This window comes from Schistocerca cancellata, chromosome 8 (genome assembly GCF_023864275.1).
Source record: "Schistocerca cancellata isolate TAMUIC-IGC-003103 chromosome 8, iqSchCanc2.1, whole genome shotgun sequence".
NCBI classification, from domain to species: domain Eukaryota; kingdom Metazoa; phylum Arthropoda; class Insecta; order Orthoptera; family Acrididae; genus Schistocerca; species Schistocerca cancellata.
The window spans coordinates 552,439,198-552,447,369 of NC_064633.1; positions in this window are offsets into that span (position 1 = coordinate 552,439,198).

An 8,172-nucleotide genomic window follows, 5' to 3' on the forward strand; every position below is an offset into this window, starting at 1 on the left:
GAGTATTGCACAGATGCTGTGCGTACTCAAATGGGGATCTCTGAAGGGAGAACATTCTTTTTACGAAACACCAAGGAGAAAATTTGGAGAACCATCATTTGCTGCTGACTGCAGAACAGTTCCACTTCTGCAAATGTACATTTCACATAAAGAGTGAAAGGACAAGATGAGATTGTAAGGTGGCAGATTAAATGGAGGTCAGTTTCGCACCACACATGATAATTTTTATACCTCATAACAGGAAGGTGAATTTGACACCTGACTTACTTTGGCGAAAATGAGCAGATTTGCCTATAAGTATGTAATGCAAAGGGATGACACTCAATCGACTGCATTAACACATTGATCCTATATACTGCATGTCAATGAGCAAGATGTGATACAAACAGCCAGAGGAAACGTTTTGTTTGGAAGCAGGTGCAAGCAGGGGTGAAGGACGCACCACGGGCAGTACAACAGAAAGCTCTTAGGGGGCGTCCCGCGGTGAGAGTCAATGAACGGGCGCCAGGTGCTTCATGCAGGATAGCAAGTATCGGGCCACCGGATTGGCATGGAAAGAAGCTTTAGAAAACTGCATTTCGGAATTTCCAAACAGATACGAACAAACCAGTGACACAGTTGATCACGTTGTAACGCCAGAAATGCATATCCTCCTATTTCCATTTATTGTACTATAAATTTGTTTTCCTTATTTTTGTTACCTGAATATATAACATTTCTGTGTCTTCGTATATTGTAATTGTTTTACTATTTGTATATATATATATATATATTTATGCATTTATGTCGATGTATAATTGGTTTGTTTCGTAAATATTATTTGTATTTTTACGCTGGGTCTTGCCTAGGGAAAACTGCTATCGAACGATTACATCGATAGGTCGTGTGAAGAATCAAAGTGTGTAGGATCTTTGGTAGTGTTAACTCTGTCGCGTGGAGCGCGGGCTGAGCAGAGAGGGAGTCTGGCTGGGGTAGTGCAGTGGAGCAGGTGTGTTGTGTGACGCTCCCGCGAGTTGCCGCGCTTTCGGGGTTTGGCAGCATGTAATTGCGCTCGACTCGCGATGATAGTTTCTGACACGGTGTCGCGGACGGGAAGCATTAGCTGGCGCACATCAAGAGCCCGTTTCGCCTGGTGACCGTGTCGAGAAGAAGGCGCGCCAACATCCAGCTTCTGCCACAGCGACGGCCGACAATGAGTGACTGTCGCCACCTCCTCGATCGACGGCTTCAAACCTTCAATCAACCGACAAGATTTAGAACTGTATGGCAGACCTCAGCTTTTCAAACTGTACCATTTTCGTAACTATAATTACAGCAACTTAGCGTGAACCTTTGTTGCTCATTGTCCCAATTGCATTACCAAGCAGGGTCCCTTCCTTTTCCGGAATGAACCCGAGTGTCGTTGAAATTCAAACGCCAGCATGAAAGTACTATAATTCGATTTTAATGCTTTAATTTCAAAGTTCAGTTAAAGTATTCATAGCTGGCCACAGTATTTAGATTGCACAAGCACAAATTAAGAGTGCGAATTTTGTTACCGTATTTTAGCTTACCTGTGACTGCAGCTCAGCTTGGTACGTACTAAATTTTACTATTGTTAATTGTTCAGAATGATTTAATTCAAGTTCAAAGTTAAATCCCTTATTTCTAAATTGCGTAGATTCAAGTAGCTTTAGAAATGATTGTTGAGGTAGTCCAAGACTAACCGTATTTTACTGAATTTCGATGTGCTTCAGAAAGAAAGCTCACTATTAACTTCAGTCACTAAATTAACTTTCGATTTTCCTGTTTTATTAATTCTTTTGCTAAATTAAGTCAGAGTGTAGCGAAATTTATTACTTCTGACAAACTTTCAGTTTTCACACTGGACATGTCAACCTTCAGTTGCCATGCTTCTAGTGCTAATTATACGTGTAATAACCTTTTTTTCAGTTACTATAGTAATTGTCCTTAGGACTGGCGACCGTAATTTCCCCCAAATCTCAAATATCTAATTACCGCTAGTTAACGTAACGGCCGCACATTTACTTTCTTTACTAACTTTACCCCTTTTCCAAAATTAATTTCCACCAGTTTCATTTATATTTTTCCTTTCATTCAGATGTAACCCTTTCCTCCCTCTTTACCGACAGGTTACCTTCGGTGACGATTGCTTTTCCAAAATTCCCATTAGGTACACGCGGTTTCATTTTTCACTGTCATTAAGGTCGGTAAGTGAGGGGGAGGTTATAACGTGAACAGTGCGTGGTACGCTAATGCTGTACGCATGTATCTTTTAGGCGTATGGTGTGGGCACAAAATGACCGATTGGCGGAAACAAACTAGGAAGGAGTAAAGTGACGATATTTCGACACAGTTTAATGGCGGGGCCTTGGCGGCTCTACAAAATAAGAGGAACGCTCCTATTGATTGGAAACAGCCATGATGTGGAGCACGAAAGGACCCAGGTGGGGGCACAGTTTCGCTACGAGAAAGACAAGACCGAAACATTCGTGGACACTCTCCTCTGAACTGGCGTCAAGTGCAGAATGGGGCGCATAACGCTCTGTACGTCACAGGGGAGAAATTTGTGTGGACACTGCGTTCACTGTGGCTGACGTTCAGCTAGATATTAGCTGTAGTGCCGTTGAGCTCCAACTGCTGAGAAACGAACCAGCCGCTTAGTTAATTCAACCTATACCCAAGACTGACAACCCTAAGTCGCCAGGTAACTACAGGCCGATCAGCATACTACCTGCAATATCTAAAGCCCTAGAATACATCGTCCATGAACAGCTGACGGATTACCTCAAAACTCATAACATCCACAACAAATATCAGTCAGGCTTTCGAAAGAACCATAGTACAGCAACTGCATTAATCAAAGTAACTGATGACATTAAACATGCTATGGACAGACGTGAAGCTACCATCCTAACACTGCTTGACTTTAGCAAGGCTTTTGATACAGTTGACTTTGATATATTACTAATTAAAATGAAACAGCTGAATTTCTCAAACAGCGCTATACACTGGTTCGACAGCTACCTCAAAAACAGAAGTCAACAAGTCATTTGTGGGTCGGAAAAGTCATCATGGAAAAATGTGCGCTCTGGAGTTCCCCAAGGCTCCGTCCTTGGTCCATTACTCTTCTCACTGTACATTAATGATATTTCTTCAGTGATTCACTCCTGCAACTACCATCTATATGCCGACGACATCCAACTGTACATAAGTGCAAGCCCCAAGAACATTTCTGACGCAGTAGCGAGTATGAATGCAGATCTTTGCTCTGTTTCTCGATGGGCACAGAACCTACGTCTGAAACTAAACCCCAAGAAGTCACAGGTCATACTTATATCTCATCCAAAGTTAATCAGTCGGTACTTTCGCGATACAGTCCCTCAAATACTCCTCAATGGTACCCAACTACCATACCAAAAAACAGTAAAAGACCTTGGAATAATCTTGGATGAACACCTAAACTGGGAAGAACAAACAGTCACAGCTTGCCGGAAATCGCTCTCCTCCCTACATGCAATTCAAAAATTTAGAAAAATATTTCCAACCCATGTTAAACAAAAATTAGTCCAAACACTAGTCTTGCCTAATCTTTACTACTGTGATGCAGTTCAACACGGCACAAATAGTGAAAATTCGAGATGCCTCGAGCTAGTGATGAATGCTTGCGTTAGATACGTATGCAGTATACGGTTGTATGATCATATCAGTCCTTCATACTCCGAGCTAGGTTGGATACGCCCACATAAGGCATGCGATCTACACAAGATGTGCTTACTTCATCGATTTCTTAGCCACTGGTGCCCCCAATACTTATCTTCTCACATTAAACACCTATCATCATTCCACAACCGCAATACCAGATCAGATACGTCTAGCATCTTGGCTGTACCTTTACATAACACAAAATCTTTCTCTGTGTCATTCTCCATTTCAGCCATACGACTATGGAACGCGCTCCCCTGTGATCTGCGTCTGATCCAGAACCACTTAACATTCAAGAGGGAACTCAAGACTTACATATTAGGGACGGTATAGCCACCACTGTCGTGCCCCTCTCATCTTTTTCTTTCTCCTCTCCATCATAGCTTCGAATTTTACCATTCTATTTCTCTTCCTCTAACCTATCTACCTCTTCTATATCTCTTTCACCCCATTCTATCGTCTTATGTCTCTGTTTGATGAGAATAACTCACAAGCTGCAAGAATATAACGAGAAAATTCCCAACTAGCAATAGGACTGATATTCATAAAAGAAAAAATATGTTTACTTTCCTATACATAGTCATTACTATTATTATTAGTCTTGATTATTATAATTATTTTTTTATTGTTATAATTATCATTGTGCTACTTTTATAATCTCTAATTGTTTTCTGTAACATTAATACTGTATAACATGTTATATGTCCTTAATGTTCTGTAGAAACTGAAATTTGTTGAATCTGAGTATGCCTGGTTAGGTGTAAGAGAGGGCCTGAAGGCCCTAATCTTGCCAGGTAAAATAAATGCATAAATAAATAAATAAATAATTGTTCTTGCAAGAAATAGCAGGGCATTGTAATATGTACGCTGTTCCAGCCATGCGCGCGCATATCGCCATATTCCAAGACTAGAGATGAGTGCATGTTTTCTCGCCTCACTAGAAACATAGGAGAGTTTGTGCTCATAAAAATGAGCGAAGATTTTGAGTAGCTTTCATAGGAGTTTCAGGGGATGACAGTGACCATGCAGACGACAGCTCATCGCAGCTAAGGTAAATACCGCGAGCTGTATGTAACTTGTTGGTTCACCAGCTTGCGACCACTGTAAACTCAAGCAACCTTGGGTAATCTTTTGCTCAGCTTGTCACAAAACTAACTATCCTCCATAGACTTAATAGTCGTCCTAAATAGTACCAAACTTAGATGCAGAATCGGATGATTTGTCGTAATATTGGCCAACTTCATGACATAGTAATAAGAATAATATTATAAAGAAACATGTAGTTAAAATTTGATATGGTTGTGTTTACAGTTATTTCACGTACTCAGAACGAGATGTTTATCTTGACAACTGCCCTATCGTTGTCACATTTCAAACTGTGTAAATTCGTGTATTACCATGAAAAAAATTCAGCATTAAAAACTAACTTGTTTACAGCCTAAACACCGTTGTGCTCGGTCATAGAATACGGGTCCCCTCCTTATCTCAGTCATTTATTCTATAGTCGTTAACGCACTCAAAGAGTGTTTATACTGACCTCTGACGAAAGAGAAAAGGAGTGAAGTGTCAGAGAAGGAGCAAAGGACAAGGTGAGATAAACTAGGGCTCGTAGTGAGGCATATAGGCAGTTATTTGTCCCTCGTTCCCTTTGCGAGTGGAAATGAGATGGAAATGACTGTAGTGGCCGTCATCAACGTAGTACGCACCTGAAGGTCATTTCACCATCTTACACCGTTGACAGTTACTGATGATTTCAAATGTCGGTAAAAATTCTGGATAAAACTATTAGACGTCTCTATTTTTAGTCTAGAATATGATGGAGTTATTTCCAGAAACAAAAAGTCTCGTCACCTGCTACGAAAAAAGAAAAAATAAATAAATAAAAACTTAGGTTACAAGAAATTTTGGAAATGTTTTTTTCTATTTCAACATGTGGAAATAACAGAATAACTCATTTGGACTGAAAATACTGTATGAACATCCACGACGTTTATGGAAGCGTGTGATACGTATTTGATCGTGAAAAGATAGAAGTACTGTAAATTAAAAAATAAAATACCGTAATGCGCGGGATTCGCCGAGCGGTGAATGGCGCTGCAGTCATCGACTGTGCGGCTGGTCCCGGCGGAGGTTCGAGTCCTCCTTCGGGCATGGGTGCTTGTGTTTGTCCTTAGGATAATTTAGGTTAAGTAGTGTGCAAGCTTAAGGACTGATGACCTTAGCAGTTAAGTCCTACAAGATTTCACACACATTTGAACATTTTTTTTTGAAAATACGGTAATAGGTGTGAAAAAGTTCCGCTGCGGTAATGAGAAATGTTGTCACTGATAAACATGCGTTCTGTTGGACGTTGCAGAAACTTCCAGAGATAACGCTGTTAAGAAGACTATGACATTAATTTCTGAGACATTATTACTGTAACGTGTCATGTATGAACGCGTATTACTGACGAGAGCCTCGTGCCCGACAGCGCTCGCGTCCTTGTATGCCGCCGCCAGGATTTCAGTTCCGATTGCTCACCTGAATACGACATAAAATATTCCTCATCCCCGCAAATTTTATATTTTCGGCTCTTACTGACGCTCCGTCATTGATCCCATCAGCCAGATCGGCGATATACACTATTTAAAAGTAAATGTAGGTACTTTCAAGCCAACATTTCCATTGAAGTCGAACAAAATGTATCTCTTTCTGTCCTATGTGAAACCCAAGTTTCATCGAAGCATACTGCAAGACTATTGTCCTCAGCACGCACTAAGTGAAATTTACAAAAAAATTTCATTCTTGCTGCTGAAGTGTCTCTGCAGTCCGTTACTTTCTGTCCATCATGGCACGACGTCAGGTGGGGGGGGGGGGGACGAGGGTCTCTTAGTTATAATAATTTTTTTTTCATGGAGATCACTCTGTACTTTTCCAGCCGTCAGATACTCTCCCCTGTCGTAGTATTGAAGTAAATTTCTAACTTTTTGTAAGAGTCGTCAAATTCCGTAGATTATGTTTTCATTTAAATTTCCTTCTTGGAGACTCGAAACACATGCTCATATCGAGAGAGTCTACCGATGTTACTAAACTACTGTATGAATGCAGAATGCAACTGCTTCGAAAATATGACAAGATTTTGTTGTCATTTTATTTATATTATTCCTGCCTTCTTCACTGTAGGCCAGGTCAGTAAAAAATGTTCACTGTGTTTGAAACGTCAGTTTTAGATTGTTTTCGGTTCGTCATTTGGCCCTTTATGTACACCGGCTGCATTAGCAGTACAAGTAGACCCTTGCCTCTGTATTTCGCTGACTAACCAAACACAAACCAATGCAGTGCCCAACGAAAGACGGAAACCACACGCGAATATGCGATATCGCATGGAGAAACAGAACATTCAGCTGGCGCTGACCAGCTGCACAGTTCACATTGTACAGGCGACACGAAAGCTATGAGGCGGGACGATTACAGCGCTCAGCACCGACGGGCTGCATTGAGCTGGTGTGACATTCAAGTGTGTAATTTCATGACGGGAATCTGGTAGTGGTACAAGGTACATACTGCCAGGCACAACACGGCTGCAGATGTACACTACTGGCCATTGAAATTGCTACACCACGTCGATGACGTGCTACAGACGCGAAATTTAACCGACAGGAAGAAGATGCTGTGATATAAAATGATTAGCTTTTCAGAGCATTCACACAAGGTTGGCGCCGGTGGCGACACCGACAATGTGCTGACATGAGGAAATTTTCCAACCGATTTCTCATACACAAACAGCAGTTGACCGGCTTTGCCTGGTGAAACGTTGTTGTGATGCCTCGTGTAAGGAGGAGAAATGCGTACCAACACGTTTCTGAATTTGATAATGGTCAGATTGTAGCCAAACGCGATTGCGGTTTATCGTATCGTGACATTTGCTCCTCGCGTTGGTCGAGATCCAATGACTGTTAGCAGAATATGGAATCGATGGGTTCAAGGGGGCAATACGGATCCCAACGGCCTCGTATCACCCATCAGTCGAGATGACAGGCATCTTATCCGCATGGCTGTAACGGATCGTGCAGTCACGTCACGATCCCTGAGTCAAAAGATGGGGACGTTTGCAAGACAACAACCATCTGCACGAACATTTCGACGACGTTTGCAGTAGCATGGACTATCAACTCGGAGACCATGGCTGCGGTAACGCTTGGCGCTGCATCAAAGACAGGAGCGAATGCGAAGGTGTTACTCAACGACGAACCTGGGAGCACGAATAGCAAAACGTCGTTTTTTCGGAAGAATCCAGGTTCTGTTTACAGCATCATGATGGTCGCATCCGTGTTTGGCGACATCGCGGTGAACGCACATTGGAAGCTTGCATTCGTTATCGCCATACTGGCGTATCTCCCGGCGTGATGGTATGGAGTGCCATTGGTTACTCGTCTCGGTCACCACCTGTTCGCATTGACGGCACTTTGAACAGTGTACGTTACATTT